Source organism: Panthera uncia (assembly GCF_023721935.1).
Source record: "Panthera uncia isolate 11264 chromosome B2 unlocalized genomic scaffold, Puncia_PCG_1.0 HiC_scaffold_25, whole genome shotgun sequence".
Lineage (NCBI taxonomy): Eukaryota > Metazoa > Chordata > Mammalia > Carnivora > Felidae > Panthera > Panthera uncia.
Genome location: NW_026057581.1, coordinates 24,657,815 through 24,683,284, shown reverse-complemented (window position 1 = coordinate 24,683,284; position 25,470 = coordinate 24,657,815).

Below are 25,470 nucleotides of genomic sequence, written 5' to 3'. Positions count from 1 at the left end.
ATATATTTATTAATATAATAAATATATGTATATATATAATATACATATATATAAAATGGGATGAGACCACATTTTTCAGAAGAAAACCTTGCTCCCTTCCTGTTTATTCCTTTCCTGTGCCCCTCCCTCTTCCCCTTGTGGGTTCCCCTTTTAGACATACCAGAAGGAGTATCATGTGGAACCTCAGTTCTCAAAGTCATGTTCGAGACCTGCAGCACCCACATTACCTGGGAGCTTGTTAGAAATGCAGAATCTCCTATTTACTCAGAACTGCAGAATCAAAATCTGCATTTTGACAAGATTTTCCAGGTGACTTGAATACACACTCAAGTTTGAGATGCATTGATATAGTAGTTTAGATGGGGGTTTTATAATATATGCCAAATACTATATGCCAGACAGTCCTGGCTCTGATTTTGACCCCAAATCCTCTGCAACATATTAACTGTTTAACTGGGGCAAGTTACTCCTGGTCTCTTTAAGCCTGGTAAATGTGCAGGGAAGTACGTTTCTATATGGTTTGTGATGGGATAAATGAGTGACTGGATGTAAAGCTCTTAGCACAAGTGTTTGGTAATGGTAGCTATGGAGATGATAATCATTCTTTCGCCCTCCTTCACCATTGTGGCACCCAGGACCCAGGCCAGTGATCTTAGCAGGACCGATTTAAGAGCTCTAGCCTGACCTTTTGGTGCTCAGGAGAGTAGCATCAAGTAGGCCTTCTGATTGATTTTGTATTTCAAACACCTTACTCATGAATGTTGACAGCAGTGGGTGCAACTGAGTAACATCTTTTTTTATTATTTCAGGTATTATATATAGGTATTTTTAGTAATACTGTTGTTTCTATGCCATTGAAAGAATTCATGAGTTTCCAACTTGTAATTGCAACCCATTTTTATAATGCAGTCTTTAAAAGTTATGGTAGTGAGTTTTAGGTCCTTTGAGTTAGTGTCCCCTGGAGCAAAAGTCCATCTTGCCCTGGGTATCTGGGTATTGGGCCACAGATGCCACAAAGACTGTATCTACTAGTGGGACATGGCAAGGCCACAGGGTTCAACTGGCAGTGTCTGCCTGCGCATGGGAGGCATTGGAAGGACTCTGATCTGGCCTTAGAACTGGGAACAAGTGAGGCTTCAGGTGGCAGGGAGGACTTGAAGTACCTTAGCCCAGGGGCATGCTTGTTCATCTACAAATCCTCCATGGTTCATTTTATAACTTGCAGTCCATTTTCATGGGTATCTTTGCCTTGAAGAGAATTTTTAGTCTTTCCTGTTAAGATCTTCAAAGTCTTTGGCACATGGTTTTGACCTGATGGTAAATGAATTGCTTTGTCACTAAACCCTTGACACTTATCAGTACAGATGTATTTTCTCAATATAAAGTCTTAACCCAGTCCCTTTGGGCCTACATATTTCACTTCTATTGAGGGAAACCAATAAAACTACATGCTGGACAAATGCCTGTATCATCCTTATTGGTTTCATGGTCAGGGCAGATGTAGGAAAGGGAACAAAGTCAAGAATTGTGAATATAACAAGGATATTTAATGAAGAAGGCAGGAAGTCTTGAAGCATAGGTGAATGAATAGGGATGATTTTTTTTCCATAACAGTCTTTGTATTTGGCTTGGAAATAAAGAGTTCTAAGGATACTCCATGAATTGTCATTGTGGTAGCCACTACATTTTTCTTGGACAAAGCCAGCTGCCACAAATCTTGGATATCTATCAGGAATAATATCAGAAATGTCAAAGTGATATCTTTCTGTGTTGTTGAATATCACAGTTGGCTTTGTTCCAACCAGTCAGTGTCACTCCAACACTGCCTAATGGCATCACCAGTCAGCCAAACAACAACTTCTTGCTCTAGTGAGCCCTGTGAGCTGATAACTGCCAGCAGGGAATGTTCCCCTACCCTCTTACCAGTTCAGTCTAACACTTCAGTCTGGTTATTATTGCATCTGTGGGCTCCCATATAGATTGCATACTGTAGGAAATCACTTCACTGTCTGGATACTCTGGGAGCCTGAAACATTTTTCCAGATAATTCAATCCATAAAAAACCTTCAGTTTTTCCTCACTGACTGAAATATTTCAAATGAACATGCTCTCTTTGGCCAAAATTGCAGTTGCCTGTGTTCTCCATTTTTTTTGCCCAATATCCAAAGAGGCTTACTGCATCTTATACATGGGTTTGGGCATCCACACTATGCAATTTACCAGAAAATCTCCCAGGGCTTAACCTGGTCTACATGTGTCCTAATAGAAGAATGCCATGGCTCTAAGTTAGAAAACAATTATCCAGCTTTGGGCTGAAATTAATGTCCAATTTTACACTTTTTTTTAAATGGAAAGGACAGAAAAGATTTTAAAAATGGTCAGAGAACAATAACAATAGTTACTAACATTTATTGAGTACATACTCTGTGTTAAGTGTGTGAAATAGTTTTCACTTAAACCCTTCAGCAACTTAAGGCTGACAGCATGGAGGTTTGAGAATACAAGTTTCCTGCCTGATGTTTCTTAACTAGAAAGCAACAGAGTCTGGATTCTAGTCCAAGTCCAGGGGGTGCTAGAGCTTCTGGTTTATTTGTCTTATCTATAAGTAATGGGCAACATGTTTATTAGTAGTAAATATGATGCTGAAAACAATAGAAACAGGTCCCAACTATGTATTCCTTTTCATATTGGAAAGAAAGACAGTGAGAAACTGGCATGTCTTCTATCCTATTTTGACCCATTCACTGGCCTCCAGAATTTCCTCTCTTCCTGGTTCTCCAACTCTTTTTGTCTCTTTCCAGAAGAACACGAACTCCTCCAGGACCCTTACTGAAAATTCACAAACTTTCCACAAGTTTCAATAACTAACTGTGGCTTCTTTTTTAATACTCAAGGGTAGGCGGGTCCTGGAGTGCTGTAAAATCCCCCTAATTTTGCCAGCAGACTGAAGAAGGGAAACTCAAGTCACTGGAGACAAAGGGGCAAAGCCACGGGTTTGGCGGCAGAAGGAAAGAAATGGTGTGTGACCAGGACTTAAGCCGTCTGTGTTGGCTCTGGATGACAGTATACTCTTGCTTCAAGGACCTTAATTGGCTGATAGAGTGATTGCTTTGGCCAAGGGTCCAATTAATACCCAACATTTGAGGATTGGTTTTCCAACCCCAGCTGGATGAGTTTCTTGGCAAAAAATGGTAACCACTGTAAATTCAATTCACTTCCTTAACTCTGCACCCACTCTATAATGTAAGGATATCACTCTGTCTGGTTAATTCCAGACATGGCTCTGTGAGCAGATGGGGAATTTGGATTTTCAAATTTGAAAAAAAAAACACATAAGTGAGTGTGAGTTTTATGCAGTTACCTTGATACTCCATCTTATGGAAAATATACTAAGTCCCAATATGGTAGAAGGCAGGACTGCAAAAGTGAAGCAGTGCATAGCCTGAGGTTTGCGCTTACTGAGAATGCTCTGATCAGTAGCCTGCTATGATTGACTATGGATCTGCTGAAATCTCCACTGAACCAGCAAATGAAGTCACTTAGCTCCTGCGTGTTGCAAGTGATCTAAGATGCCACTACAGTAGTCTTAGCCTGGAGGGGCTACTGTACATTCTAGAACACAGGAACAGCAGATTTGGAGCCATGGGTTCAGATTATGGCTCTGAAATTTACTTAGTTGCATGTACCTGATTAAGTTGCTTAATCTAATTTATAAAGCAAGGATGATAACTATCCTTTCATCTTCGTTCCAAGGATTCCATTAAAGAATATATGTAAAAGCATAAAGATATTCAATTAATGTTAGTTCACTTTCCTTAATACCAGGGGCAGCTGTGGCTGCTCAGTCTGCTACTTTATGTGTCTTGATCTTGGAGAACCACATACAGCCTAATGCTTGGTTTCTAGGTAGCAGGCACATAATAGCAAATTTGTAGTAAAACAAGGTTATGAGATGTTGCTCCTTCCCCTGTTTAGCATCATAACAGACAAACTGTCTTAGAAACTGAATTTCAATGCTCTTACTTACCCCCAAAAGTATTGTGGGCTGCTCACTCATTACTGCTTCTCTTTACAAGGTTTTGCCTTGACTTTTTTTTTTCTTGTTTACCAGACAGAATGAAGTCTATTTGTCAAAACATCCTTCCCCTCTATTTACTTTGACCTGATTTTGAAATCAGCAAGTCACTTTATTTGGGCTGCTGGAAAGAGCACTAAACCAGATGTTGAGGTGACTGAGATTTCTAGAAGACATTATTTTCTCTGATGAGACATGTAATGCATGAAGTAGGAGCCTCTGGCAGAAAGCCACAGGCCCCTATTGCTGCACACGTGCTCACTCACGTCATTGACCTCACGCTTCCCATCTTTGTCCAGAGGGTCAGCTACTTCAAGATCTTCCTGATAATCATTCTTTTGTGTGTTACCCAGACTAACCTGGCTTCCCTTTGGTTGTTTGTGGGTAGGTAATTCAGTAGCTCAGGGCAGACACTCCTGATTATAGGGAATCCACCAAGCACTGGAGTTTGTCAAATGGTTCAGTCTGGGTCTGTGTCATATTGAAAAGAAAGAAAATTCCTTGAAGACACTTTACTTTTATTTTTGACTTCTTAAGTGATCAGTGTAGACAGAGAGCAGAATGTTCTTCAAGAGTTATTACCAACCCTGGCCTTGCCTTAGGATAGGCACTCCCTGTTGTCAAGTGTTATCAATAGACATCCACCGCTGGATATCCTGTACAAGTGATGAACTCTGCAGTCTTTGCTGCCTTCTTTCTTCATTGGCTTATGAGCTGGAGCAATCCATGACTCCTTGGGAAGCAAAAGGGGCATTTCACTTTGTGTCCCATAAGTGGGTCTTTGCAAAATTGAGCCAAGTGAAATGAAAAGCATTTAGTCATGCATTGATACATTTAATTGACCATGTGCCAGGCACTGTGGGCTCTAAAGAGAGAAGTGTGAACAAGACGCAGTGCATAATGGGGCGTGGGGATGGTGCACATGGATAGAACTGGTAATGCAGTATGTCAGGGTAAGCATCAGGTGCCGTGAGTAGCTCCCTGGGAGTTGGGGGAATTTTCTAAGAAGCAATACCTCACCATAGACATGAAGGATGAGAGGCAGCTGGTTGTTTTCGGGGTGAATGGAGATGTGCATAGGGCAAACAGGGTTTAGAGGTGAGAACTCCAGGCAGAACTGACACTCTGAGGAGACTGGGAGATACCTGGGGCTTCTGTGGAGGCCAACTCAAGGCAGGATTGAACTCTGTCTGGTAAGGTTCTCTGTGGTTAGGTTTGACACTGGACTTCAGAGCTGCCATTTCTAGTATTGGTAGAGTTGCATTTCCCTGTCATGATCTCCAAACTTCAACAGTGAGATGTTCTAGATCAGTCTTTTGGTGGTGTGGATTCGGCCTTGTTCCATTCTTCAGAAAGAGTGGTAAGGGAAGACCTAGAATTTCCCTGGCAAGACTAGAGTTATGGAAACAGCAGAGCTCCCAGCAGACTAGACATCTCTGGGGTCACTATAGAATTAGTAGTTCTTAGGAAGAACTTGTCAATTTTACCATGTCTGGGTTTCACAGCTATAGTGATGCAATCTTATAGCTGGAATCTCTCTTTATGTGTAGGTATAAGGTGTGGGTTAGTCTACCTAATGCTTCTAGATTTTCTTGCTTATATTCCACTGACACCTTTTATGTTTAAACAAATTTTCAATGAATGCTAAGGTGACCAACTATTTCAATGTGCATGGGGTTTAGGGAGTTCTCCAGATGTCAGACATTCAGCGCAAAAATCAAGGAAGTTCTGAGTAAATCAGAATGAATTAGTACCCCAAGAATGCTGACTTTGTACTAAGCTCTTCTGTGTTATGTGATCACATTACTCTTTAAAGCAATGCTTTGAGGTAGATACTGTTATTTCAATCTTAAAGAATTTGTAAATAAGAGATGAAGTGAATTTCCCAAGGCTACTTAGTGCTACAGCTTGGATTTAATTTGGGTTGCCTGCTTTAAAACTAGTGTTTTAGTTATCTATTGCTACGTGATAAATCATTGCAAAACTTGCTGGCTTAAGCCAACACTAAAAGGTTATTAATTCATAGTTTCTGTGAAACAAAAATTTAAGAGCATCATAGCTGGATGGTTCTGGCTCAGAGTCTCCCATGAGGCTACAGTCCAGGTGTCAGCTGGGGCTGCATGATCTGAAAGCTTGACTGGAGCTGGAGGGTCTATTTCCAAGTTAACTCCCTCACATGGCTGTTGGCAGGAGACCTCAGTTTCTCTCCAGGTGGCTCTGCTGTAGGGCTGCCTGAGTATCTTCAAGACATGGTAGTTGGTTTCCCTCAGGGTGAGTGACCCAAAAGAGAGACAGACACCACAATGCCTTTTGTTGCCTACCCTTAGGAATCATGTATTGTCATTTCTGGAATATCCTATTAGTTTTACAGGTCAGCCTTGCTGAGTGTGGCAGGGAACCACACAGAAGGTGAATACCTAGGAGCATCCTAGAAGCTGACTATCACAGCCAATGTGTGTTTCATAATTCCACAGCTGCCTTTAGGGCCTTCACCTAAAGTAGGCATTTAGAGAGCAGTCTGTAGGATAAGACATTGAACATGTATATCCTATGAACACACACACACATGAACATTCATTATATATATAAATACCATTATTTATAAACTCAAATGACTGTACTTTAAAGTAATCACTACCTTGGTAGGCTATATATTTATCCTAATGATATTTCCATTACACCAAATATTTTTTAGTTGGTCACTAATAGACACAATTATATATAGAATTTATATATTCTATTGTATGTATGAATATATATGCCATTACCTGGAATTCAAATCAGGGAAACAGTGGGGAATGTAGGGAGGTCCAGAGCCCAGGGACGCCAATGACAAAACTCCAGATGGTAGATAAATGGGGAATACTTGGAGTGGATTTTGCCCAGTCCTTGCACAGTGCTGCTAGTGGTCCCTATTAATTTAAAGGGCCTGGAAACTCAGAATTTCAGAACCTTAGTTACTATGTAAAACAAAGGAAGATAGTGGCACTTGTGCTTTCAACTCCATAGAGCTGTTGCAAAGAAACAAACATGAGAAACTATGTGAAAACGCCTGCAAAAGCATAAAGTCTTAAGACTAGAGGAAGGTGCTACTGTCACCGTCATTTTAGCTGTTATCTCTGGATGTGTGCCAAGACCTCCTACAGGGCAGGGTTGGGGCTCCTAGAACCATGCACAACTGCTGCTTTGCAGCCCCTGGGAGCCTTTTTTGAGGAGCATTAGCCACACGTCTTGCTCCAGTTGTCAGACACCTTAGCCACTGTGTTTTCTTAAGCTCTGCTTCCATGTGCTGCCTGGAAGTGCATGGTTCTGTGGGTGGAAACAAGGCTGTCGGCAGGGTTCTTTACTCATGTATGCTTTCTTATGCCTGGATGTAAGGACAGAGGAAGCTAGGTGTGCACAAGCCCTGCCACCTAGCGCTGGTGTGTGCACAGAGCCGGCATCCGGCCACAGAGGCTCCTAAGGAAGCAAGTACAGACGCTTCCAAAGGCAGTAAATGGAACATGCACATAAATCTGTAACACTGTTTTCACATTCCTTGCCACACTACCAAGGCCAAAAACAGGAAGAGAATTGGGTTTCTTGACAAACATTTCTTTTTCGCTCTTTTTCTTATAAAATTATCCCCAACCTGTCCGAAGGGTCTGGCAGCCATTCATGTGTCAATAACAGGCAGTTTTATGGGCATGGCATGAGCAAATGCCCTGCTAAGCTTTTCAGCTCTGTTCGAAGAACGAGTTGCTGCTTAATGAAGCACAGCTGAGAACCTCCAGCTGCCTTCTGAGGACTCCCAAATTTTATATCTCTATATCAGACTATTCCCCTGTAACCCAAAGAGTGGTGTGCTGGAAAATATTTAACCACCAATTCTCCAAAGAGAGGGAAACCCACCCTGAATTGTAGTATTTGCCAATTTCCATGGTGTAAATATTCTAACCAGGGCCAATATCAAGCTACTGACGTGGTATCACTGAATGATGCAGAGCATGTGTGAGCTGGCTCCAGTATCCCTCTGGATCCAAAGTTACGTATCAAATGCTTCCTTTCCAAAATGAGTATGTCAAAATCAACTTGTGCAAAATAGAACTAACAATCTCTCTCTACCCCACACTCAGCCTTGTTTTCTTCCAGGGTTTCCTATCTGAGCGTGTGGCACCGCCTTACCACCATTTCCAGGCCATCACCAACGTCTATTAATTTTACTTCCTGAATATTCACAATCTATCCACTTCTCATTATTATCATTATTAATCACTTGGATTATTGCCAAAGGATAAGTGTTTCCTTGTATCCACTCTTTTTTTTAAGTTTATTTATTTTGAGAGAGAGAGAGAGAACGAGCAGGGGAGGGGCAGAGAGAGAGAATCCCAAGCAGGCTCCATGCTGTCAGCACAGAGCCTGATGTAGGGCTTGGACTCATAAAGCACGAGATCATGACCTGAGCCAAACCAAGAGTCAGACGCTTAACCGACTAAGCTACCCAGGTGTCCCATTCTTGTATCAACTCTTGCACATACATGCATTCAACCCATCTTCCTAGTATTGACCAGCATGATCTTTGAGAAATGCAGTTCTTAGAGCATCAGTCCTCTGCCTACTTTCATGGCCTCCATGGCTCAGGATTGCAATCAAAATCCTTAGAGTAGCCTGCAAAGACATGGAGGAGTCTTGCCTGTCCGCTTAGCCTAATCCTGGGCTTTTCTGGCCCTGTGTTCTTTGCTCCATCTGCCCTTGCCATGCTGGCTGTCTTTCAGTTTCTCAAACATGCCAAGCCCTTTACCAATTCAGACCTTTGTACAAAGTGTTCTTTTTGCCTGGAATTACTTGGTCTAACCAGCTTTTGATTCTTCAGTTTCAGCTAAAGGTTTTTAAAAAGGCCATCTGAAAACTTCCAATTTGAAAAGAATCCTCTATTTTTCTCTTCCATAACATCCTGTTCTTGGTTTACACTCCCAACAGCAGTGTATGATAGTCCCATTTTTGCTTCATATCCAAGCCAAAATTTGATATTATCAAACTTGAAAATTTTGACAAGATGGTATAATGGTGTCTCATTGTGATTTTAGTTTGCATTTCCTGGGTTACTAATAAGTTTAGGCATTTAAAATTTATGTTTATTTCTCATTTGGATTTTCTGTTGTGTGCAATACCACTTCAAGTTCATTGCCTATTTTCCTATTGGGTTGTCTTATTTTTATTAATTGCTAGTAAGATCATTATATATTTTTTGGATAGTAGAGTTTGTAGGTTAAATGTGTTGCAAGTATTTTCTTCCATTCTTTGCTTTGTGTTTTCACTCTTTTCAAGGTGTCTTTTGATGAAAATAAACTTTTTAACTTAAGAGTATTAAATATTTTATATTTCTTTTCATTGCTAGAACTTTTTGTATTTTCAAGAAATTCTGTTCATAAGGGTCTGTTGGGTTTTTTTTCCGAAAAAGTGATTATTTTCTTAATTTGACTAGGTAAAGAATTTAACGATGGCAGTAATTTTCTTTCAGTATATTAATAAATTTTTTCACTCTTTTTTGCTTTTATTACTGCTGATAAGAAGTCAGGCTTCAATATAATCCCCTTCCCATGAAAGTTTCTGTCTCTTTTCCTTGGTTTACATTTAAACTCTTCTCTTTGTCTCTGCCGTTTTACAGTTTTATGATGTGTCTATCTTTTTATCCCACAAGGAATTGATTTGTCTTCCTTAATCTGAGGTTTGATCTTTCAACAAATCTGGAAATTTTTCATTCACCGTCTTTTGAATATTGCCTCTTCTTCCTCTCTTTTCTTCTCCTGAACTCCAGTGACACGTAAGTGACACCTTTTCATTCTCTCTTCCACCTTTGTTTCTCTAGGATGAAGAATAATTTCTTCATTTCTTACTTTCAGCTTGGTAATTTTTTGTTTAGTGTGCTTAACTTGCTTTTTAACATGTCTAATGAAATTTTAAGCTTAGTTATTATAACTTTCATTTCTAGAGGTTTTACTTTATAAATTTGCTTGATCGTTTTAGAAACTCTAAAAGAATAAAACATTTATTAAAATGTTAAAATACCAGTTTTATGTTGTTTGATAATTTCCATATTTAAAATCTTTACCTGACCTATTCTGATTATCTATCATCTATCACAAAGATGTGCTACCTATACTCCTCTTCAAGGAAACAATTGATGCCCAGATGTGGGAAGAAATGAGGCTCAGCAGGCAGTCTCCATTTGCAGAGAGCTGCCTCACCAATGGCCATGCCATACTCAAAGTAACCTGTATCTGGAGACTGAGTGAGGGTATGAAGGCCTGGCCATTTTGGCCCAGTGTAGGATGATTCTGATGGACAATACTCTTACCAGTGCTCTCTGCTGGGGCTGGACGAGGTTTTGTCAGAGCTACACAGCAGTTCCACTTCTCCTTCTGTGTAATCTTGCTTTCTCTCTCTTTTCTTCACTGTTGTTGATCCTAATAAACATTTTGTATCTGAAGTTTTGACCTGGCAACTGGTTTCACAAAACCCAAACTACAATGTGTGTGTGTGTGTGTGTGTGTGTGTGTGTGTGTGTGTTCTGCTGCTTCTTACTCATGGTACCTTGTCTCCTTCTGTGTTTTTTGTTTCTTGAAACATTTTCTGTTGGAATTCTTTGAGATTTGTTTTGAGGTTGAGTTCCTTTTGAGAATATATGAGATTTCTTCTATCAGTTGCCAGCGGACATGACCAAGTTGGGACCAGTTTAAGTGAAATTATCTGTGTTTTTTTTTAAACTGACAAAAGTAGTATGTATTATTTACTAACTCATGTGAGTGGAATTGACAGTAATGAATTAAATAATAGACATGTTCAAAATAGGCATATCCCTTACTTTCCCTTTCTGTGCTGGGTTTGTTTCCCATTCACCTTTATACTAAGTTGACATTATAGGCCCCACCTTATGTAGTATTTCTCCACCTTGGGTGTGCTGAAGTCTTAATTTCCTGTTTCTCATGCCACTGTGTAACTCTCCAGTGGAAATGAAAGGTCATCAGAGTTCAGTACATAGTTTCAGGGTGAAGGCTGGTTTGGATCTTGCTTACTCTCCATGGTTCCAGTCTCAGTGTTTCACTTTGGAACTGGAAACTCATGGTTCCAAGTTTCATAGTAAGATAGACTCCTCACTTTACTGCCAGGATGCTGATTCATTAAATTGTTATTTTCTTTTGTTTCATATTTATCCAGACTTCACTTATTTCCTTTTCTGAACAGGGAGGCTGAGTCATTTAGGGTTTCTAGTCCACCATACTGATGAAAATAAATGTCTGGATTCATGTTTAAGAGGAACTTACATAAGACAGCTGACAGTAGGGACAGTAGGGCCAGTAGGGTCCCAACAGAGTCTGCATTGACTGGATCATCAGAAAGGGAAGTTGTAAGTGGCTAAACAGAGGAAGTAAGTTTTCCATGAGTGATCCACAGTTATGAAGAACGTCTCTGATGAATCTACAAATGCTTTCTGAGAATAATAGTTTTGAATGTACCCAAAGACCAGTGGTAGGGTGAGAAGATGAAGGCACTATCTGTCAAATAAGATCTTCTCTGGTTCTGCCTTTACTTTTTCCCTTATATTTTATTTGATGAGGGAGCAGAAGTAGAAGCATTAAGCTTGGAAATAGAGAAAAGAGATCCCTCACCCCAAGGCCTCAAGACACAGCTGGGAGAGGGAAGCGGCCTTAAATAAAACCCACGATTACTACAGGAACAAAAAAAAACCCCACAATTGCCAAAAGGTGACTATTCTTGTTTAGTTTTACTATTCAACATGAGCAGATAAACTGTGGTGTTTGCCGAATATTCCACCCAGGCAAGGACAAGAACAAACTCCACAGAACAGGTTGGAACAAAAGGAGTGGAGAATAAAGATATTTCCTGGCAGAACCTGGTGAATCTGCTCTTTTAACATAGAAACTACCTAAAATTCGTACTAAATGTCAAATAGTTGGAAGGAAATATGAGTTTACGGTGTCATTGTTGTTATTTAGGTAAGAGGGGTTTGAATGCACATATATGTTGTTGGGAATGAAACAATATAGAAGGAGGTATTGAAGGGAAAGGAGGGGGAGGATAGTCATGGGGGATGGGGACAGGATCTAGAGCACAGGTGAAAGTTATTAACCTTTGATGATGAAGAGGGTCATCTTCTAATTTTAAAAGGAAGGAAGAAAAAGCATGGGAATGCTTACAGATTGAATCTGTATGTTCCAGGGCAGAAATTTGAGGAATTTCTGATCTGATGCCTTTTCTCTTTGAAGTGGGGACAGAGTTGTTTTTTGAGAGTGAATGAAGGCCCAGGCATTGGGTGATGAGTTTTAGGCAAGTGCAAGAAAGGGCAAGTAGGAGGATGGTAGAATCCACTCTGGGCCCAACCAAGGCTGGAAATCATGACTTTATAGTGGGACTCATCTGTGCCATTGCACAATTTCTTCCAACAGCCTAACCAGCTTGGATGCAGGACAGGAAGGGCACAACTGAATGGTCTCTGTGCAGAACACACTAAGTCTTTCTAGGGTCCAGAATGCCCAGTCTTTTGCATAGAATCTCTTTCTCCCTGTATGAGGAAAAACATTCCTGTGTTTCTCATCTCCTCTCACAACATTACAACATTACCTCCACACTTCATCTCTGACACCAATGTGTGGATTTTCCACACATCACGCAATTCCTGACACCAGCTGGGTGTCTCACAAATTAATTCTGACACTCATATCCCACCAGTGGTTAAGGGCTCAGTCCCACAGAACTGCTTCCACCGCTTGCACTTCAGGTGCCAATCTCAAGTCCCCTGTATTTCTGTCCAACTGGCTATGGATTGGGGTTCCTGTGACCCCTTCACTGGGTCTGATAATTTGCTAGAATGGCTCACTGAACTCAGGAAAATACTTATGTTTACTATAAAAAGATATGATAAAGGATACAGAGGAACCCCCAGAGAGAAGAGATCTGTAGGGCAAGGCATGGGGGAAAAGGTAAGGGTGTTTGTGCCTCCTCCAAGCATACCACCCTCCCAGTACCTCTACATCTTCAGCAGCCTGCAAGCTCTAAGAACCTTGTGCTTTAGGGATTTTTATGGAGGCTTTATTATGTAGGCATGATCCATTGTTAACTTAATATTCAGTCCCTCTTCCTTTCCTAGAAAAATAAGGGTTAGGGCTGAAAGTTCCAAGCTTTTAGTCATGGTTGGGTCTTTCTGGTGGCCAGCTTCCATAGTGAAGTTATTCAAGAACCTACCAATATCTCCTTACTAGAGCAAAAGATGTTCCTGACATCCAGGAAATTCAAGGGATTTAGAAACTCTGTGTCAGAAATTGGGGCCAGACACCAATGTATATATGTTCTATTATTTCACATACACTCTTCCCTCTCTCCCTACACAATTTCCCTATTTTGAGACTTATTCTTCTAAGTTTTAATTCAATCAGATATTTGTTTTTCTTAATTACATCCCAGTACTATGACTTGATTGAGAATGTTTCTTGATCTTTTTCTTGAATCCATAGATTCTAGAATCCATAGAATCCACTTCTTAGAGTGAGTTATTTCTGAGCATGACAAAACTGTTCCAGTAAGTAATCATTCCAGCTAATTTCACCTCAAAGATTAGTAATCTCAAAATTTGGGAAGCATCTCACAATAAAACTTCTATATGTTGACTATAGGTGTAAGGAAATAAAAAGACTAAATAAACTTCTCAATGGTGGTACTGTAGCAAACTCCCACATTTATCAGAGTCACGTGGACACTGATGTATTTAGGAGAACACAGATTGCTGGATCTTGCTCTTAGAGTTTCGTACTTAGTTGTTCTGGGATAGAGCGAGAGAATATGAATTTCTTCCAAGTTCCCAGGTGGTGCTGTTAGTCTGGGAACCATACTTAGAGAACCGCTGTGTGAAATAATGAGACAGATGACAATAAATCTTCATAATAATAATGAGATAGTACTCATCTTTAATCTAAACAAATGTACTCAAAGGCAAGTTTAAAAGGAACTTGATCTAAAGGAGAGCTGGATTCTTTAATTTCTCTGAGAAGTGTTCTGCTCACTCATTTCTATGCTGCAGTTATTTAATCAAGTCTATAAGTAAAGAAAGATGGAGGAAACAAGCGAATATGAGACCCTAAAGGTGTGAAGGATGCCATCAGAATTGAGCCATCCCAGCATCCCATACACAAAGGTGGATGAAGAGTGGGTAATAGGCTTTCGGTGGCATCTTTATGTCAATATTATGGATTTTAACGTTTGATGAAAATAAATTTTACAATATCTTAGTGACACAAAAAACAACCAAAGACATGTCAAATAAGTACTATTTTGATATTGATAATAAAATGATTAAGGTCACAAAAAAATCAAAACACATCCAAACTTCCAAAGCAAATGATCTAGAGAATTTCTGAAGTAATGGACTAAGAACAACTGTAATAAGGTACTAGGGCAGGTGATTTGCCTACAAGTTCCTTGGAAACTGCCTAAATTTTGTCTTTTGTCTCAAAACTCATGTTTGCAATCACAGGTACTCTAAGAAGGTGATCCTAGCTTTTTTTGCTGAGTGAAATTTGGACTCTAAAAGGAGGTTAGAATACAAATAAAAATAAAATTAAAGAGGCAAATAAATCCATGAATTAAATCTTTGGTAAACTAGTCTGAATGTAAATTCATTGATCTGTTTTGTATTCATTGTAATAATGTGTCCCTTTAAAAAGTTGTTTTTAAGTTTATTTATTTTGAGAGACAGAGACAGAGAGAGAGAGAGAGCACAAGCAAGGAAAGGGCAGAGAGAGAGGGAGAGAGAGAAAATCCCAAGCAGGCTCTGCACTGTCAGCGCAGAGCCCGAGGCAGGGCTGGAACCCATGAATTGCAAAATCATGACCTGAGCTAAAGCCAAGAGTTGGACACTAAACCAACTGAGCCACCCAGGCACTCCAATGTGTCCTTTTTTATGTGCTCAAAGCATTGAAAAGACTTATACCCATGAAATCTTTGGAAGAGTCTGTTTAATTTTTGATATCAATCATCTATTTAAATGTTCGTGTTCAGAGGAGTCAAGTTTGTTAAATTTATAACTTCATATTTAATATTTAGTAATTTAGGTTTTTATTTAGTAGTTAAGTTTATGGAAATAGTATGTAAAATGTTTAGAGCATTTTTGTTTAAACAATAATCAATAGACAATTAAAAAGCACAAACAGTGATCAGAATATTTTCCTTTCCACAGGTAAGAGCCACTGAGATATTGGAGAATTTTCAGCATCAAACAGACTGGCCATTTGAAGAGCCAAGTAATTTCTTTTATAGAGAAAAAGGTATTATTTATTGAATACAGAATGTAGTATGCTCTCTATTTATCAAGAGATTTCTCTGTTGACAAATTTTTGTTGCTGTGATACTCTTCAAGTTCTGTCTGTCTATACTTTTCACATAGCTCACTGCTGAATTTGTAATTCTTTTCTTTTTTCAAAGAGGGCTTTATTACTTATTACCTGTGAGCATTTTTTCAGTTCCATAAGATAATAAATGAGCCACACAGCCCCTGGAATCCTGTAAAGGCATTTGGCTTGGAAGATGCTCCTTGGCTATGTGCCAATAAGAATGGATTACAGGGACGACTTTCAGTTAGTCCAAAATGAGCAACTTGAACCTTTACTGTTTAATTTCTGCTTGATTATTGAAAACTGGCTCAACTTCAGTTACAGGATGAAGTTTATGAAAAGGAATTTCCATGTTCAAGAAAGGAACTATGGCCACTGAAAGGTTCACAGTATAAAAACTGAAAAGGAAAAAAAATTCTATCTTAAACAGATTTTATTAATTGTTGACTATTATTTAAAAATAGTTAATGTAGTTTCCTACCTTATCAACCTGTATCAAGTCACTGAATTGACACACTCATTCTGGGAAGCTGGTTGGCAGGCAAACATGGAATTTGCTGGTTCATAGCTTGGTGAGAAAACCAACAGATAGATGGTAATTTTCTTCTGTTTTATTTTCCTCTTTCTTCTCTCATTTTTCTTTCCTCTTGCCTTTCTCTCCATTTACCCACTTTCTTTTTTGCCTATTGAAGATTTATTGCCTTTCAGTACTTACAGATGATGTTTTCATAGGCTCTAATGAGGTCCCAGCAGTTTTTAACAATAACAGGACATTACTGTTTCTAAGATATATTATGTGTTTTCCCTCATCTTTCTCCCTTGAATGAAAAGCTTAGAAGTATGTTAACCCCCAATTCCCTTTCCTTTACTATGATAAATGGTCTAGTTACTTAATAGGGCTAAATACTTTGCTAGGACTGTTATAATACTCATTTGAATAAAATCTTAAAAGAAGAGCATTTGTGTGCTTTTAATGTACTTTCTAGTTGAGTACCTGAGCATGTGCAGAACACCTGTTCCTTAAGGGCCTTGGAAGTCCTCTCTAAAGCTGTCTTTGCTAGTTTATGCATCCTGGTGGTGACTTCTGCAACATTTCCTGATTCTCTTGGAGAGCTGACAGGGGCGATGCTCCTGTATACCCCTGCCTCACGCCCGTTGCGATTCTGACTCCAACCCCATGTGAGTATGCAGTGGACTCCCCTTGGCCGAGCTGGCTGGGCAGGTCAGATCTCCTCCAGCTGTTTCAGTGAGACGCATGACCATGGAGATATTTTTTAAGAGGAAACAACGTGAGGATGAACAAGTGCCTTGGTGTTGCCTAACTTAGCATGGCCGCTCCCAGCACTTGTTCTGTGGTGACAAGCTTGGGAGCCAAGTCTGGAGGTATTTTTTCTCCTTAAAGGTCAGACAGATTACAAGTCAGCAACAAAGAAAGGAACCACACTGTGTCCCATGATGTAACACACAGAGACTTCGACAAAAGCAGGCATTTTCCTTTGAGGAGTCAAGCTGCGGGGAATGTCTTCCAGCCAGTAGGGGCTTTGCGGGGGGGCAGGCTCCAAGCGGTCCTGGAGCAGTGGATTCTATTTTGGTTCTGGGCTAGCTTTGGATCAGTGGCTTTCACTCTGCCCTGAAATTAGCATGTTATAAACAGACGGGTTGGGTCTCGGATCCAGCAAAGAAGCCAGCTTGAAAAATCATTCTGGGAAATGTACTGAATCATTTGTTCCAGGCACAGTCTGCCCCTGCCCCTGACGGGCCGGTGGCAGAGTCCCCAGACAGCGCCCCAGATCTGCTGTCCCGTGGTCGCTGTGTCCCCTTCTTTCCAGGCTTTCCTTCTCCGGCGTCACGTCACTACTCAGTTTATTCAGGGCTCGATTGCTGCTAATAGGTTCTCTTTAGAGACTTTCTGGAGACAGCTTTTCAAGAGCCTCCACTTTCCGGATTCCTGTGGGACACAAACCACGGAGCTATTTAACACAGTCTGCGATAACCGTCATTTTCCATCCTCCGTTTTCTGGGCAACTGCCTTTGCTCTTCGCACACGTACGTAACGACTGTAAATGAGTTCCAGGCGAGAGCAGCCACCCGCTGGCCGGGTCGTCAGGCCCACGGGAACCTGGTACCGGTTCTGCGGCCCGTGCCATCCTTCTGAGCGCGGCGCCCAGATGCTGCTGGAGACCCTGCTCCTTGCGCCTGGTGGCCTGGACAGGGCTAAGACGCTGGTGATAGCTCCTGGGCCCGGCTGTCCATAGTATTCAGTTGTGTCCCTCCATGCCTCCCCCTCCAGACAAGCAGTCTGTCCCAAAAGAGGATCCAATGGAAAACTTTATAAATACTTCAAATGGTGGAAACAGGAAGTGGAATAAAAATGATGCAGCTATTCACAGAAAACATGCCGTCATTTTCCCTCCATAAATATATGCTATTCATTTTCAGAAAGAAGCAATGCCTCAAGCTGAAGAAGAAAACCTGACAGTGCCTCCCGACTTTGGAGACTAAGAGAAGGTCCCTTGTGGTGTGTGGATGTCCTTGGGGTGACAGGAGCACCACTCACTGGCCGTGGATACCTCAGAAAAAATCCGGATGGTTTTTGGTATGGAAATGTAGAGTGATGCCTTTGTTGGGGTGCACAGGTCCCGATGCCTTGTGACTTAACAGATACTTCATCAGTATCAATCGTGTCAGTGTAGTGATCCCAATCCCAGTGATCTAATTCCTAAGCCAGATCTAACTTCTTTCTAATAAAGTTGTTCGTATAATAACACAATGCTTACTATGTTCTAGGCACTATCCTAAGCGCTTGACAAGCATCGGCTCATTTAATCCCAACAATCCTAAATGGTCGGTGTTACTATCATCTCTATTTTATAGGTGAGAAAACTGCAGCACAAAGGAACACTCATTTTCCTGAGGACATACAACTTAGAAACAATGGAGCTGAAATTCAAACCTAGGTAGCTGGGCTCTAGAACCTATACTTTTGCTAGCATCGCTTTACACTGGATTAAGACAAAACTAGAAAAGCAACCACAAGGTACAGCGTGAACAAATCAAATTGTTTCTCATTGACACCATTTGGACATACAAAAGATGAAACAAATATAATCATGATAAGATTGCTCTAATAAAGCAAAAGAATGGTATCTAGTCACATGTGTCCTTATAGCAGAGAGGCATGGGAGATTTCAGGCGGAAGAGGAGAAGACCATGTGAAGATGGACGCAGAGACTGGAGTGATGAAGCCACAGTGAAGGAATGCAGGCAGCCGCCAGAAGCTGGAAGAGACAGGAAACAGATTCTCCCCTAAACCCTCTGGAGGGAGTACAGGCCTGCTGACGTCTTGATTTCAGCCCAATGATACTCATTTCAGACTTCCGGCCTCCAGAATGTGATTGTCTAAATTCTATTAATTAAAGCTGTAATCTTTCAAGGGCAGAGCACTGAGAAAAGGATTAAATGCCTTATCCTCTGTTTTGCATTAGTCTAGAGCAGCAGTTCTCAAACTTTTTGGTCTTGGTACTCCTTTTCACTTAAGAATCCCCAAGAGCTTATATTTATGTGAGGCATATCTAAAGATATTTACAGTTAGAAATTTAAACTGAGCAAATCTAAAAACATTTATTAATTTATATGAAAATAAAAACGGTTATGTATGCTGACATAAATGACCTAATTTTAGGAAAATGGTTGTATTTTCCAAAGTAAAAAGCTAGTGAACAGAGTGGTGTTGTTTTCTGTTTTTTCAAATCTCTTTCCTCTCTGTCTTAATGGAAGATAGTTGAGTTGTCTTGCATGCTTTGCTTTCAAGCTGTTGCAATATGCTGTTTTGGTTGAAATGTATGAAGAAAATTGGGCTTACATAGATATGTAGCTGCAAACGGAGTGATGTTTTAATAGCCTTTGGGGTAATTATAAATGTTCTTGTGTCTTCATAAAACTCAATGATAATTTTTAAGAGTTAGTTGTAATCCAGAATCTGAAAATGTTACCACTAAACTTTTAGTATCATGTTACATTAAAATATGCTGGTTTAGGGGTGCCTTGAGTGGCTTAGTCGGTTAAGCATCCAACTTCGGCTCAGGTCATGATCTCACCATTTGTTTGTTTTAAATTTTTTTCTTGATGTTTATTTATTATTGAGAGAAAGAGAGACACAGAGAATGAGCAGGGGAGGGGCAGAGAGAGGGGGAGACATAGAATCTGAAGCAGGCTCCAGGCTCGGAGCTGTCAACACAGAGCCCGATGCAGGGCTCGAACCCATGAACCGTGAGATCATGACCTGAGCTGAAGTTGGTCGCCCAACTGAGCCACCCAGGCACCCCATGATCTCACCATTTTTGGGTTCGAGCCCCACATCGGGCTCTGTGTTGACAGCTTGGAGCCTGGAGCCTGCTTTGGATTCTGTGTCTCCCTCTCTCTCTGACCCTCCCCCATTGTCACTCTGTCTCTCTGTCTCTCAAAAATAAACATTAAAAAAATTAAAAAATATATATGTTGGTTTATTTTGTACTTTTGAATGGATATTTTACTCATGAATGATTTGTACTTATTTATTTCAGGTTGTGGTAAAATATACACAACATAAAGTTTACCATTTTAATCATTTTTAAGTGGACAGTTCAGTTCTTCTACATTGTTGTACAACCATCACCACCATCCATCTCCAAAATTTTCGTCTTGAAAAACTAAAACCCATTGAATAATAATTCTGTACCCATTGAATAATAATTCTCCATTCCCCTCTTCCCCCTAGCCCATGGCAATCATCATTCTTCCACCCGTTTCTATGAATTCAGGTACTCCAGATAACTCCTGTAAGTGCAATCATACAGTATTGGACTATTTGTAACACACATTGTAGCATATGTCAGAATTGCCTTCCTTTTTAGGGCTGAGTAATATTCCATTGGGTGTATACACCATGTTTCGTTTATCCATTTCTATCTATTCATGTGTTGATAGAGGCTTGAGTTGCTTCCACCCCTTGGCTATTGAGAATAATACTGCTATGTGCATTGGTGTGCAGATATCAATTGGGATCCTGCTTTCAATTCTGTAGGATACCCAGAAATGGAATTACTGGATCATATATTAATTCTATTTTTAATTTTTTGAGGAAGTACCATACTGTTTTCCACAGTGGCTGCACCATATTACAACCCCATCAACAGAGTTCGAGGGTTCCAATTTCTCTACACCTTTGCCAGCACTTCTTTTCTTCTTTTTGTAGTAACCATCTTAACAGGTGTGAGGTGATATCACATTGTGGTTTTGATTTGCATTTCTCTAAGGATTAGTGACATTGGGCGTCTTTTTTATGTGCTTTTTGACTGTTTGCATATCTTTTTCTTTGTCCACTTTGTAAAAATTTGGTAAATTTGACAATGTCCTTTGTCCATTTATTGACTGAATTATTTGATTTTTTGTTTTTGAGTTGTGGGAGTTTTTCACCTTCATATTAACCCTTATTGTATATATGATTTGCAAATATTTTCTTCCATTTTTGTCTGTTGTCATTCTATTTTGTTGTGTCCTGTCATGCACAGAAATCTTTAATTTTGATATAGTCCAGTTTGTCGATTTTTACTTTGTTGCATGTGGGCTTTGGTATCATATGCAGGAAGTCCTTGCCAAATCCATAAATATCTCACTCTATGTTTTCTTCTTAGCAGTTTTAGCTCTTACATTTAGGTTTTTCATGAATTTTGAGTTAATTTTTATATAAAGTAAGGGTCCAGTTTTTGCATGCAGATATCCAAGTTTCCCAGAAACTATTTGTTGAAAAAACTGTCTTTCCCCTACCCAATGATCTTGGTACCCTTGTCAAAGATCAGTTGACCATTTATGCAAGTGTTTATTTCTGGGCTTTCTAGTCCATTCCATTGGCCTATATGTCTGTCTTTGTTACCCATGTATGATTTTGTAACATTATTTACTGATCACTTTGAAAACGTTCATAGAGTTTTTCACATTTTCTGAATATTGAGATATTTCATTTACAATATCAAAAAAATCACACTCATTGGTATCGCCACCAACTTCATCAAAAAGTCTAAGTATGTGTAAACTTCTCATGGTGGTATATACACATTCTTTTTTAAAATTAAAAATGTCTTCATTTTATTAGCTAGCTCAAATTTTATCATTGCCAACAAGACTGACAATTGTTTTCCTTGTAGGGAAAAGCTCACTGCCTTTACTTCAAGATAGTTTCTACCGAGTACCCAAATCTGAACTATCACAGTTAAACAATTAAACAAATTGACACAGTTAACCATTTCCTCTATTTTATTTTTTTTAATTTTTTTTAATGTTTATATATTTCTGAGGCAGAGAGAGACAGAGCATGAGTGGGGGAGGGTCAGAGAGAGAGGGAGACACAGAATCAGAAGCAGGCTCCAGGCTCTGAGCTGGCAGCACAGAGCCCGACGCGGGGCTCGAACTCACGAACTGTGAGATCATGACCTGAGTCGAAGTCGGTCGCTCAACCGACTGAGCCACCCAGGCGCCCCCATTTCCTCTATTTTAAAACTTAAAAAAAATTGTGTGCTATCATACTTTCCTGGTTTTCCTCCTCCTTTACTGATGACTCATTTGAAGCCTTTGCTGGGTGCTATTCTGTGCTCTAATGGTGCAGCACACCAGGGTCTTGATCCTGGGTCCTCTGTGTCTTTAGATGTAATTTCTATGTAGGTGATTTTATCCAGTTGTGTGGTTTTAGATGCCATCTGTAGACCAATTATTTCTCTATCATCTATCTATCTATCTATCATCTATCTATCATCATCATCTACGTTATCTATCATTTCTACCATTTCAATAAGCTCCAACTGTGTAGGGGATAGCTCCACTTGTGAACCATATAGGTGTCTACAACTAAATGTGACCACAGCAGGATTCTTGATTTTGTCCCCCCAATCCCTCCCTACCCCCATCTCAGTAAATGGCACCACCATCCTGGCCCAAAGTTAAAGTCATCTTTTGTTACTGCAGTACTTCAAACTCCTGGGAGAGAATTCCTAGTCCAGCTAAAGGGACGGGAACCTATTCATGGCCAAAGAGCTGCAGTTACGTAGAACTTCTATGGGTATTTGGAAGAGAAGTGGTCAGCAAAGAGAAATGTCAGTTATTAAGACATATGAAGAGAACCAAGAGAATAGTAAGAGGAGAATGTTTCAAGGAGGCAATCAATAAATGCTCAATGCTTCAGATAGGTCAGGTAGAATAATTTATTCATTAATTCACTATGAATTGCTTACTCACTTACTCAGTGCCAGGCATTATCCTAGGCATTATGCTAAAATGAGACCAATAATGTTCCTGTCCCGAGAGAGTTTAGTTTTTTTTAAGAGTTTAGTTTCTAGTAAAATAAACTGTCAATGAATAAACAAATATGTGTGTATCTATAATAGGTATTGATAAGGACTGGAGTAGAGGATGTGGACCAGAGGGAGGCTTCCTTGAGGAGCTAACTTTTAAGTCAAGTCATGAATGAATTGAAAGGTGAATCATGGGAAGATCTGCAGGTAGATGTTCCAGGCAGGGAACACAATGTAAAAAGGCCCTGGGGCAGAAATGGATGTATTTGAGGGACAGCAGGGAAACTGGTGTGGCTGCAAGGGGAAAAGTGGGAGGAGACAAATCTGGAGAGGTGTAGGAGCCAGATTACAAAGATCTTACAGGTCGTGGTAAGGACTTTGGGTTTTATTCTTAATGTAGGAGGCCATTGAGAGTTTGAGCATGAGGATGTTATGGTCAGATATATTAGATTTCTATACTGCGTATCAAATTACTACAAACTTAGCAGTTGAAAACAATATATATTTATCATCTCACAGTTTCTGTGGGGCAGGACTCTGGGCATGGCATAGCTAGGTCCTCTCTTCAGGATCTCATATAACTGCAAAGTGTCAGCTGGGCTGTGTTATTATTTGGAGGCTCAGCTGAGGAGGAACATGCTTCCAAGATCCCTTATAGTTTTTGGCAGAATTTATTTCCTTGTGCTGTAGGATTCATGATGACTTCCTTCTTCAAAGTTAGCGAGAACAATACTGCAAATTGAGTCTCCTAGCAAGATGGGGTCATATATGACATAATGGGATCATAACATTCAATCTTTGCCATATTCTATTGGTTAGAAGCGAGTCACAGATTCCAAACACACTCAGTGGCGGTGAACACGAACATGAATATCAGGAGGTGGGGTCATGGACACTGCTTTAAAGTCTGCTCACCACATCTGTTACACGTTTTAAAAAGACCTTTCAAGCTGATTTGTGGAAAATAGACTCTATGGTGGCAAGGAGAGAATAGTTTAATAGTTTACAATGCCTACTGACAAAAGGAATTCTTATCTAGAAATTAGGAAATTACTGGGGGTGGTTTTTCAACAAATATCCATTGAATCCACTATGTGAGAGACCCTGGGCTGGGTTGGGCATTAAATGAGGAAGTAAGATTTCTAATTTTTGAGAAAGTATTGTCTTGCAAGAGCAAGGGACAAAAGTTCACATTGGGTGAGGAGTAAACAGAAGGTAAATATGTATCGATAGCCATTTAGAGTATTTTCATAAAGTTTGGAGGTGTCTAGCTGGAGAAACGAGATACTAAGTAGCTTGAGGAAGCACAGAGTTGGAAAAGTGTTTTTTGTATGTATTTTCTTTGTGTATTTTTTTTCAGGCTAAGGAATAGAAACAGAAGAAAGAGATTAAAGGTACAATAGAGGGATATTCCAGAAGAGAAGGGAGGAGATCGACAAGGGGCATGGGAGAGAATTATCTTAAATAGAAGTGAAAACAGGGGTGCCTGGATGCCTCAGTCTGTTAGGTGTCCAACTCTTGATTTTGGCTCAGGTCATGATCTCAGGGTTCATGAGATTGAGCCCTGTGTGGGGTTCTGTGCTGACATTGCGGAGCCTGCTTGGGTTCTGTCTCTCCCTCTCTCTCTGCCCTTCCCCAACTTTCTCTCTCTCAAAATAAATAAATGAACATTAAAAAAAAAGAAGTGAAAACATCTTTTCTGAAACATTGACTATAAGTACATCAATAAGGCTAGTAAAAGGGTGGAGGGAAATTGTGGGAGGGCATGCCAGATTGCATCTGTTTTCTCTGTCAAGTCAGAAGGGAATATTATCTACTAAGAATCCCAAAGGAGTTGTCACTTTGAAGACTGTAGGCAGAGCTGGGTATCACCTTCTTGGGAGAAGGGAAGGGAAGGGGAACTGACCCAAGATGAATGAGTGGATTTCTCTGCTGTAGTTCCAGGCAAGTTTGAAAAACATGAATTTGCGGTGGAGCAAGTCAATGTGGGTGTGTCATTTTTTTAAAGCAGTATTTGGAGAATTTAACTCCAAGGAAATTGAGGAAGAAGAATGGAGACAAGAGATCATCAGGATAGTCCAAGGCTGGAATTAGCACAGGTCAGTGAAGCAGAAGGTCAGTATGGCGGGAGGTCAGCCTCCAGAGAGAAGGAAGGAGGGACTGAAGTCCTGCTCAGATGGAATGGAGGTAAGAGTGGGGGCTGCCAAAGGAAGGGAGGTTGAGCTTTAGGGGGTGAAATTCTATACTTTAACATCTTCAAGGAAGAGTCATTTTGAATGTTAGTGGAGTCTAATTTAATGAGAAGTGATAGGTTGAGTCAGTAAAAAGTTAATGTTAATACAAATTTCCTAAAAGAAATAGGCCTTGAGTTACAACTTCACACTTGAGGCCTTCCCATCCTTTATGAAGCACTATGGAGGCCAGCCCTGTTCTGTCAGAGGTCACTGCAAGAGGACAAGGTTTTCAAGGACTCACCTCTGTCTGCTTAAATCTGAGTTTCTTTGGGTTTACCTGTCTGATCTAATAGGAAGTTGAAGGTCGACATTTGGAGAAAAGCTTCAAATTTTTTAAAACTTGAAAACCATTAATAGGTTTACAGCGTGATTGTCATGGATATGTGCATGGATATAAATTACCTGGAGAGCTTCTTAAAAGTGCAGATTCCCCATCCTCACTACTGGAGTGTCTG